Below are 10,416 nucleotides of genomic sequence, written 5' to 3'. Positions count from 1 at the left end.
CGGTCTCCACGCATGTTCAATGCCGGAGAGACTTAACTGAACGGGATGGGTATTTACCACATTCGAACCGGCTGCACGTCTGTCTATCTGCCGACATTAAACAACCGCACTAAAGAAAAGACTCTCTTCATTATACTCTTCCACTACCTTCCGGTCGATCTTGTTGAGTATATGTGTTATGTGCATATTGTATATTGAGCCCGCCTCCTAATTCCTTGTATAGTTGAAGTCCGTGGCCCATCTTTGTACATCATATATACGTGCTTATGCACGAAGAGCAATACATCGTGCAATCATCACATCAAACATGGTATCAGTTTCCGAGTTCTAACCCTAGCCTTCCGCCGCCGCCGCCGCGCGTCTCCTACGCGCCGCCGCCGCCACCTAGCCGCCGCCGTTCGCACGCCCTCCGCGCCGGCCGCCGCTTAGCCTTCCGCCGCCGCCCAGCCGTTGCCGTTCGCGTGCTCTCCGCGCCGAACGCCGCTCCCGCCTCTTCCTGTCGCGCGTGCGATACAGCCGCCCCCGTTCTTGCCGCCGATGTATCCCTCAGCCGCCGCAGCCTCCCGATCCCAACCCGGCGATCGCTAGCCTGCTGCCTCCCACGTCGATACTACGGACGCTACGTGCTTGTGGCGATCCAGATTGATTCTTGTGTGTTGCTGTGTATGAGAGCTAGTTTGATTGATTAGTTCAATCCAGGCTACAAGTGCTCCTACGTTCAAAGTACTAGATGACCCCAATGGCGCAAAGGCCGAGTGTAAGCTAATTATTGTGAGAGCATGCATTAATATACTGTTGTTTGAAAAGAATAGCTCATATACTATATGCAGTAAGTACATAAGATTGGAAATGATGCACTAAGTCATGTAGGAAAGGACTCTTGTGATCTGTTTATATTGGATAGACAATCATGCAAAGGCCTTTGGATGTGCACTTGAAGGCGAAAGCGTATATTTCTTTTATCATAGTTTTTTCAAAATCACACCACACAGTAGTTTAAGCAGCAAATAACCGATAGCTAAATGCACATGATTGGTCTTAGGGGTTTACATAAGATCCAAAAGGATGATAAACATAGAAGTCTTGATAGGCATCTATACTAATACTAAGTTATATAACAAGGGGCTCTTGCAACCTGCTTATATTGGGTAGATGATCAAGCGCAGTCCCTTGGAAGTGTATTTGAAGGTGAAAGCATATGTTTGCCCTTCGTTCATGTGTGCCTAACGGAAGAAGTCGCTCCAGCCTTTAGTGATGGTGGCTCTTTTCTCAACACCCTTGATAAAGCGGGCCATGCCAGCGTTAGCTGTCTCCAGTAGTGATTGGCAATTCACCATGGTTAGCGTCCATGTGTCGGAAAAGGGAAGTCGTAGAAAAGGGAACGCGAAAGTATTGAAAATAACAGTAAAGGTTAGTCACTATATCATTTTATACCATGCTATTATATGAAACCGGACAGAGTAATTGCAAAGGATTACCATTCTTTTGCCTTGTGTTGCAAATGTTTCTGTCATGTGGCACATATAGTAGTTATCAGGCATGGTACTGTGGATGATCTTTCGCAGTCTACGAACATTATGGTTGTAGAGCTTAACTGTGTTGCCCCACACAATGTGGTGACTAAACTCATCAAAGTAGTGGATGCAAGGCTCACCAATGTTAAATTGTACAAAGTTATACTCTCTCCGTTCCTAAATATAAGGTATATAATTTTTCGCACAGAAATTAAAGAGCACATGTGGAGGGAAAAATTCAAAAGTTTTGGGCAAGATTACACCTAACTAATTGACATGAGAAAATAGAGGAGCTTGCCCTATATAAGTAAATGTAATCAAATCCCTTAAAAAATTATCCAAACGAGTGGTGAAACACAATACACCTTATAATTTGGACTTTTTCTCAAAAATCTATACACCTTATATCAAGGAATGGAGGGAGTATCTTTTAGCAGTTGTTGCCAGAGTTGATGGAATGAGAAGAGTAATGTAGTTCTTACCACGGAGAATGTACTTTCCAGGCTTTACATGGACTTTCTTGCCTTTGAACTTTTGGGTTGAGCTTGCTTTGCGTGAGCAATGAATATGCTCGTATGGCTTATTGTGCTTCCGACACCGTGGTTCGTCTATGTTGAATAAATAAGGACATCATGGTAAGAATTTGCAACAACAAATAGAAGACAATATAAACAAACAGAGGGGCTAATTAGCTTGTGTGTATATTAGTGAAAGGCAGAAAAGGCTATCTATCGTATATGGTCAGTGGGAAGCAGTAAGCAGTGCTTGTACATATAACAGCAAATAAATCAGAGCATTAATGAATAGAAACAGAACACCTACTGGACCTTGAAAGAAGTTTGTTTTATTACACACTTAATCAACTTGCATGCATAAGTGATAAAAAAGGACTGATCAAATAGCATGCATTAGTGAAGAAGAAGAAACATTGTTTGCGATGTACAAACAATCATAAATATGTTTTTCAGGATTACCATGGGTAATTTGGCCACCGCTGGTATCAATGGCTCTGTGCACCTCCTCTTGTTTAATAGCTGTCATCTAGTAGAATAATTAAGCTGATTAACAGTGATGCATGTGTCTTAATACGGTGAGACTTCACAGGCCATTAGTGGTAAAAGATGCTCATTATATTTCATAAACAATCCTAGTCCTCAAAAAGCTTATTTCTTCATGTGAGAGGTGAAGTACATCGTTCAATGGGAGAGCCACCGGCCTCGTCGTCATTGGCGGTGGGTGAAATCGGTGGCATCCCATCGAACCCAGTAGGCGGCAGACTCGACGTCCTTCTCTTTGGCCTCATCTTCAAGGTTTGTGAAGAGCACAACGCACTCGGCGTTGCGGATGAAGATCTCATGGTGCTTGACCGTGCAAGTACTCTTCATGGACTCGAAGATTGTCCAGTTCTCAAAGACGATCTTTAGTGAAACAAAAAACTGTACGGGAGTAATCAGGATGGGATAGTGCTTTTAAGCACCATATCAAGAACCAGAGCCATGGCAAAAATTATGGTGATTTCATATGTAAATAAACCTGGATAAGTAGCAAGATGACTCAGACTGAAAAATAAATCGCTTGACAGTGCTCTCTGGTAAATGCTGCAGAGGTTGATAAAACTCAGTCAGTCTCTATACCAACGTTTCCTGTAGGCTGGTACGCTGGGTGTTCTACACAGATTTTGGGAGCTATAGTGCCTTTCAGTAGCATCTAAAAGAATCCTTGGTGGAATTTGTACAGGATTCATTAGGAAATCCTAAGATGATCTTGTAAGTGTTAGATTATCGCTCATAAAAAGGCTATATAAGGATTACATAAATTGATTCGCTTCCTTATTGATTCTCTAAGAGAAATCTTGGCTAGTCTGTACAAATCTAATGCAGTTGTTGGAGCTTACCTTGTAAATCTGGCAATTGGAGCGCCTATCCACAAGGGAAGAGGCGGCCTGTTCGTTGGGGAGCCCTTGAGCCAGGCGCGCCGCGAGTGAATACGTCGGTGGCGCGCTGTAACGACGCCCAGCACTGTTACCTGGCAGCGGCTTCTTGGCCATGGTTCCAGCAGCAGGCCGATGCCAGGGCGGTCGCTGTCGATGTGGGTGGGGAGACGGTCCGGCGGTGGATCTGGATAAGGAATCTGTAGCGGCTGAGTTCAATGGGAGCCGCGGTCTTCTTCTAAAAAGGGCCAGGCAAAGATTTCTATGGGCTGATCATGGGCCGTTGAAATTTTCAAAGGTATTGTATTAAGCAGGATGCAGCACGCTCTATTTTGCAGATATTTTTTTTGTTGATGGAGAGCGTTCTTTTACGTCTTCAAAAAGGAGAATTACGTTATCATGTTTGTTAAAAAAAGTAACTTTTTTTGGCTGACGCGCAGGCGTGGTACAAAGATGTTTTTTAAAATATTTTATTACTGGCAAAAAAAATTGTATAGCATAATCAAGTAGCTATATGGTGGTGTAGAGCAACATATATGATCAAGAATTTGCTATAATAAAGGAAAATAAGAATGTGATTATTATAAAGACGTAAGCAAGAGCGCTGCATTGCAAAGGCCAATCTCCATGGAGTTTGTTGTGTGGAAGAAGGGGGGAAAATAGGAGCATTTGAAAATTGTTTTTCCTTTTTTATCAATAGGTCTGCATATTTTATAAGCATCTATAAATTCCAATCAATTAATTTGATTTCTTGCATGGCATAAAGTAGGACAAATACTTGAGATAATTTTTTTTAAGCAAAGTGTTGGTTCATTATATGCAAAAAAAATTATACATGGTATGTCAATGTATATGGCTATGAACTTCAATACATGCACAATACGAATATGTATCGAGAAAAAAGTGTGTTATATTCAGAACTGAGAGCGTGCTTCACGGTGAATAGATTATTTTGAAAGGAATTTGCTGTAGTGTGCGATCAACCTAGCGGAGTATTGTTTGGGTCTGAATTGAATGGAATTTGACCTTTTGCAGATATACTTGTTGAAGATCCTTGGTAAAATAAGCGAGAGCGGGCCGAGTATTCAAACCATGTATATGTGACTGATACTGAATAGATACTTTGTAGCATACATTGGTTTTATAAAGCACCCGTTGCGCCACCTGCGCATGAGATGAACAAAAGCCGTGTATTATTTGATAAATAATTACCATATACACTTGTAGTAATAGGAAAGGGGAAAGAATAGGAAGGCTGATACAATCTGAGTAGTTATATCACATCTAATATGAAGTTCAGTGACAAAAATCAAGCAAAAGCTGGATTAGATAGGTCTATCTGCATTCATAATCATCAACCCGAAAAACTCTAAACTGCCTGCTGGATTTATTTTAGATGTTGGAGTGTATGTGACCTACACAAAGAAAAATGAAAAGCAATGAGCAGGAGAATCACAACATTGCAAACAGAAATAAAAAATGCAGAGGTCCACAAGGTCGCACTCAACAACGCTAATAGCTAAGCCCATGGCATATATAGATGGAACTGTCAAGGACTAAATAGAGCAGTCATCCATAATTCTGTTGTAACACAAAAAGCTCAGTATAAAGGATCCTTTATTGTAATGGGCCAAGGAAGAAAATCTGGATTTGATTTAGCTTATGCTACATTATGACCAGGTTTGTAATCACCTGGGAGGAATGATCCTAGAAAAATCTCAGACCATATATGTTACTATAGGGGCTAGTGTTGTCCAATAGAACTGTAGTTATCAGAATGTACCTCAATAGCGCTTCAGTGACATCTTAGGCATCTACTATGTGCTAGAATCCGTTGTTTCCCATTTCTCTCAGCCTCCTACTTCAGCCCATCTACTGCGATGTCCCCCTCCTGCGGGCATCAACAATCCTGTTGGTGGACTGTAAGCAGAAGAAAAAGATTGAAACAGCCGATCATCTGCAAACCAAGAAGAAACAGAATCAAAAGAAAATTCGGGACAACGTTGTACTGATCAGCTCAACCATCACCTCATAATTGAATTTTTGCTTGTTGTCTTCCATATCTATCATACTGTATATGATATCCCACTCCTACAAAGCTCACACCATTATGAACTGAGATAGTCGTAAACCCATTAGATTTTCCATGGCAACTTGGGTAGAAGTGGATGACCTGCTGCTGCTGCACCTTGCGTAAACACAGGACATGTTTAGGGACAAAAGGGAGAAAGTTGAAGGCTTCAGAAAGTATTGATGGCATAATCATTTTGTTTAAATTTTTGTGCAAATTTCCTTGGACCCCATTGATAACACCAGCACCATCATTTTGTGCCACATACTTTGCATATTATCAGAGCATGTCTAAACTAAAATGCAACTGGAAACATATGTAAATTTCTAAGTACTCAATATAAATGCGTCCAATCTGAATATATAGATAGAAACCACAAAGAAAAATGGGACATGGATATGTGACTGTATTGTGAAAGTAAACTTTCCATAGTTATTTTGGGAATGCAGTGACCTAAGATGGCAATTAGTTGTTCCTAAGTTGAGCACTAAGGTACTCAACAAAATCTAGTGACCATGATAACAGAACATATAATTACTCTGACTAAAATTCATGGGTATCACACAACTGTGTACCTGTACAAACTGGCAGTTAACATGTATCAGCCGTACATGGTAGAAAATGGCTGATAGAGGCACCTATCATGCCTTAATAAAACGTATAGGTGGGACAACATTAACTATCATAGAAGAATGTTGTTGCGTTCTCCCTTCGCCCTTTGAGGTTTTGATCGAGAGTGATAGGGCTACTCCCTTGCTGCTGCATATCTGGTTCAAAAATGGCTGATAGAGGCACCTATCATGCATTAATAAAACGTAGAGTGTTACAAACAGATAAAATGAACAAAAAATATCATTATTTCAACCTAGTTAAAGTTGGTCCCGGCAAATAACAAACTATTGCAAATTTATGGAAAATGAACCGAGATTAGCGTTCTTGCAGAGACTGGTACTTACAAAACTCACCTTCCTCGGAACCTTTGAAGAGTGTGGAATGCAGATTGGTAAACCAACATCAAGGGGCTGAAGATCAGCAACTGGGTGTCTAAATCTCTTGCAGCATACAAGCCTTCGTACTCCATGCAACCCTGTAACCACCAATCATCAAAACGCGGTCAGTTCTAAAATCAGCGAAAGGCTAACACGAAATATACGCAGCTCAGTCGAACACAGAACAACTGGTAATTAAAACCAGAAAAGTTGAATTAGTACCTCACCATAGAGCTATATGTTTGTCCATCTCCTTCATTGTCTATACAGAAAATCAAAAAGAAGTATGCACAGTAATCATGAGGAATACATGTTAACACAAATAAAACAGAGCATTAAGAAGGTAAAGGCTTCAGCATTTGGCCTGAAGTACAGTTTTCATTGGAGAAACGGGGACAAGAGGAGAGGACTATATGTGAAAAGAAAAATATTAGCAACTCTGAGGTATAATGAGCATGATATCTCACTGATGCAGGATGTACTCAACGGCACATTTTAACATGGTCCCTCTTACCTTCTCTTTTTACATGTGAGGTGAGAGGGAGAGAGTTAATCAGACCACTAATTAATGAGATCAACGGAAATTTGCCTTTGAACTTTCATGACTAAGATACAAAGAAGTATTTAGATTCACCATATGAGAATAACAGTAGTAGATTTGACATACAGGATAATTACATCTATTATTCATTGTTTAAATACCATATCAATAATTTGTATGTATTGTACAAAGAAATCTGTAGCAGCAGGAGGTTTGTTAGCAAATTAACATGAAGTTAAATGAGTTGAATCACACACAAAAAAATTGTGTTGAGTACAGTACCTGGTAGCAGATAGATCATTAAAATTCTCAGATATATCACTACAATACTCAATCCCCGTCAACAATATATCAGGTAGATTTACACCCTCGAACCTGCACCAAATCCAGAAACATGAAGAATGTATCACATCTGCCCACATGTTACCAAGATGAAGACAACACATAATGCATCTTATGTAAAGCAAAGAAACCACACATATATCATTTCCCTTGAAACTGAATGAACCGCAGCACCAGGCTAGAACCACATTCTACTATCAAAATCCCCAAATCAGCGAGAGAATCATAAGCACCATATTTTCACTACCTGTACAAACATGCCTCACCGGAGTTGAAACATAAGTAAAGCAGTAGTTTTTTTCTCAAACTCTCACACACACCTTCCAAGAGCAAAACAAACTTTTTGCACACTATCTTTCAAGAAACAGCAAGGCCACAATAATTGATCATGCTCATGTCCAAACCCAGCAACTCTTCTATTATGCATCAAGATGATTCAACTACAAATATTCGTTTGACCATTTCATCAGAGAGGTTATAAGCATAATGCCATTGGAAAAAAAAAGATAAGAATGGACAGCATACCTTTGTTATGGTGATGAGAGCTACACCCAGGAGACACAAGCCTCAGTCTATATATGTATCTGTCGTGGCAATAATGTGAAGAGAAATGAAGTTAAATATAACAGACCAAATACCCCAAATGAATATTGTACAAAATAACATAAATTGTACAGTAGTGGGATGAAAATACCAACCTGTATTTCTTCAGTATAGGCAACCAGTTCTAGAGCTAATGTTACATTTTCAGCTCCAAGGTACATACACAACACACCTAATTTGACTAAGTTCAACAGATGCCGCAAAACCAGCTCCTTCACTGAAAAGGGAAAACAACTTCAGAACCAAAATGAGGAGTTTGCTAAAATAGATCTCCATCACCATTGTTGTGGATTTGTCCTTTATCTTAATATTAAGCGTGCAACTACTCCTTTCACTTTTGATCTATCACAGCCTCTAACAGGTTCTTGCTAGCTGAGGTGAACATTCCCTAGCTCAGCAGAAAGTGCACAAAGCATAGCTGGATTCCTAAATATGTACATATGCTTTTCAAAAAAATGTTACTCATGGACAGAAACAAGCCGAACGAAATGCTCACTGGTTCAGACAAATAAGAATTGTATTCCAAGTAGGCACATATAAATAAGAATCGGCACAAACACTACGTATGCATAGAGAAATAAGAGCCGGTGCTAGGTATCTTGATTTTTTTGCATGAGACACACAAGCGAGAGTGAAGCTGTACAAGGAGATACCTTGGATAAGACGTAAGCTGAGCCGGTCTGCGGGCCGAAGAAGTGCGTGACCTTTCAGCAGCCGCCATCCGAGTCGGGGACCTCCTCCCAAGGCTTCTTTGCAGCGAGTCCTCGCGGCGCCGCTGTCGCCTTCTAGGCCTGAGCCGCGACGGAGTTGGGCAGCGGACAAGAATGGTGATGTCTCCAATCCCAAAATTTCCAAAGAAGTACAAATCAAACTTCTTGATGAACACAATATTTTAGCAGATCTTCAGGATGCAGAAGAAGAGACGTGCTCATAATAAAACGAACCGACCCTCTCCACAGTTGCTATTAATTACAATCCTATAAGTGATGCTATGGATACAAATATGTAAACGTCTATGTGCGTATCCTGATCAATTCGGCTTTTATAAAGCTAGATTACAATGTCATACACTGTCAAATCCTTCTTGCCTTCAATTAATGAGATTCAGTACCATAGAGCATGGAAAAGAAGACAAACAGGAAAACAAAAATCTGGTAAACAGCGGAGGAAGACAAATTACCTCATAGCCCAGGCAATGCCATTCAAATCGATTGCTAAGTACATTAGAATTAGATTGCAGCACACATACATTACTTTGTATATACACATAAATCACTAAAAAAAATGTATGTATGCATGTTAGAGAGAGAGAGAGATATACCTCAACGTATGGGGAGAGGTGGCCTGCGCCCGGCTGTCCGTCACTACCGGCATGCAGCCGAGCTGCTCCCTTGTCTCCATCGACGTGGGCGGCCGAGGTCGGACCTGTGCGGCTGCCAGTTGTTGTTGCACACGCGTGGACGGAGAAGGAGGAGATCCAGCCGTGTGTTCCTGTTGCTCGGGGTCGGGGACCCCGCCGGCGTGGGCGACGGTTGCGCGCGCTCGCACTGGAGCTCGCCCTAGCCCACCTGGTGCGGTGCAGCTCACCATCGCCCACCGTCGTGCGGTGCGGCTGCGACCCCGTCTCCTCCTGTCGAGCACGGAGGCGGTGGGAGAGGCGGCGCAGGAGCAGAGGAGCCGAGAGGGAGGCGGCCGCCGCCGGAGAAGCTCGCGCCCGCACGCCTCGGATCCGGCACGGGGCAGAGGAGAGGGGTGACGGCGGCGCCAAGGGGGGCGCGAGGAGATGCGGGTCCGCCGTGCTGCTGGACGGCATTCTCCATGACGAAGGCAGAGGAGAGCGCTGGCGGCGGCGGCAGGCGGATCCGGCACGGTGCAGAGGGGAGGGATGGCGGCGGCAAGGGGGCTCGCGAGAACGCGGGTTAGGGCATCTCCAGCCGCGCCCCCAACAGGCCCCCCAGCCACTTTTTCGGCGCCGGCGCCGAAAAAACGGCCAGTCGCGTCCCCAGGACGCCGAAAATCGCCGGTTCGGATCTTTTTTCCACCCGGCGGTCACAGGCCGAACCCGGCGCGCTGGGGAGTCGTTGCGGGCTCCGGCGCTAGGGAAAAGCACGTCTGGCTCACACCGACAGGGGAAAAGTCAAGGTTTTCTTCCCCCCGACTCGCCTCGCACCCCCGCGCCATCGGCCACCACTAGCTATATCCCGGCGACGGCCGCCGGCCTACTCCGCTAGATAGCCATTCCCCGCCGGAAAATAGCAGCGCTTCGCCGCGGCAGCCCCTCCCACAGCAGCTGGGCGTTTTCGGCCGCCGTTTCCGGCCGCGGAGGCGTGGTTTAACGGCGGGTACACGCCCACCGAGCGCAAGGTGTTCGGCGTTTTGACTGTGTCGGTGATGGACTCGGATGAGGAGGAAGAGCTCGCCACGCT

At 43.4% G+C, this 10,416-nt stretch overlaps 1 long non-coding RNA gene across 25 annotated transcripts; it reads right to left on the bottom strand.

Moving 5' to 3' along the window:
• Positions 1 to 913: 913 nt before the first annotated feature.
• Positions 914 to 9,938, bottom strand: LOC123109084 (uncharacterized). 25 transcript variants are annotated; one of them, XR_006452454.1, is made up of 15 exons: positions 9,312 to 9,938; positions 8,644 to 8,824; positions 8,086 to 8,207; positions 7,913 to 7,971; positions 7,328 to 7,420; positions 6,727 to 6,766; positions 6,481 to 6,602; positions 6,091 to 6,310; positions 5,473 to 5,626; positions 5,228 to 5,401; positions 3,048 to 4,859; positions 2,706 to 2,950; positions 2,489 to 2,555; positions 1,997 to 2,122; positions 914 to 1,306 (listed from the first exon to the last, which is right to left on the bottom strand). It is a non-coding gene; the product is annotated as an uncharacterized lncRNA (long non-coding RNA). The 25 variants fall into 25 exon arrangements; XR_006452434.1 differs by having other exon boundaries at positions 2,489 to 2,950; positions 3,048 to 3,112; positions 3,409 to 4,859; XR_006452438.1 differs by having other exon boundaries at positions 914 to 1,310; positions 2,706 to 4,859.
• Between the last annotated feature and the right edge of the window lie 478 nt (positions 9,939 to 10,416).

The sequence above is a fragment of the Triticum aestivum genome, chromosome 1B (genome assembly GCF_018294505.1).
Source record: "Triticum aestivum cultivar Chinese Spring chromosome 1B, IWGSC CS RefSeq v2.1, whole genome shotgun sequence".
In the NCBI taxonomy this organism is placed as follows: domain Eukaryota; kingdom Viridiplantae; phylum Streptophyta; class Magnoliopsida; order Poales; family Poaceae; genus Triticum; species Triticum aestivum.
Note: the sequence above shows the minus strand (reverse complement) of the source record. Positions and strands in the feature narration are given on the sequence as shown.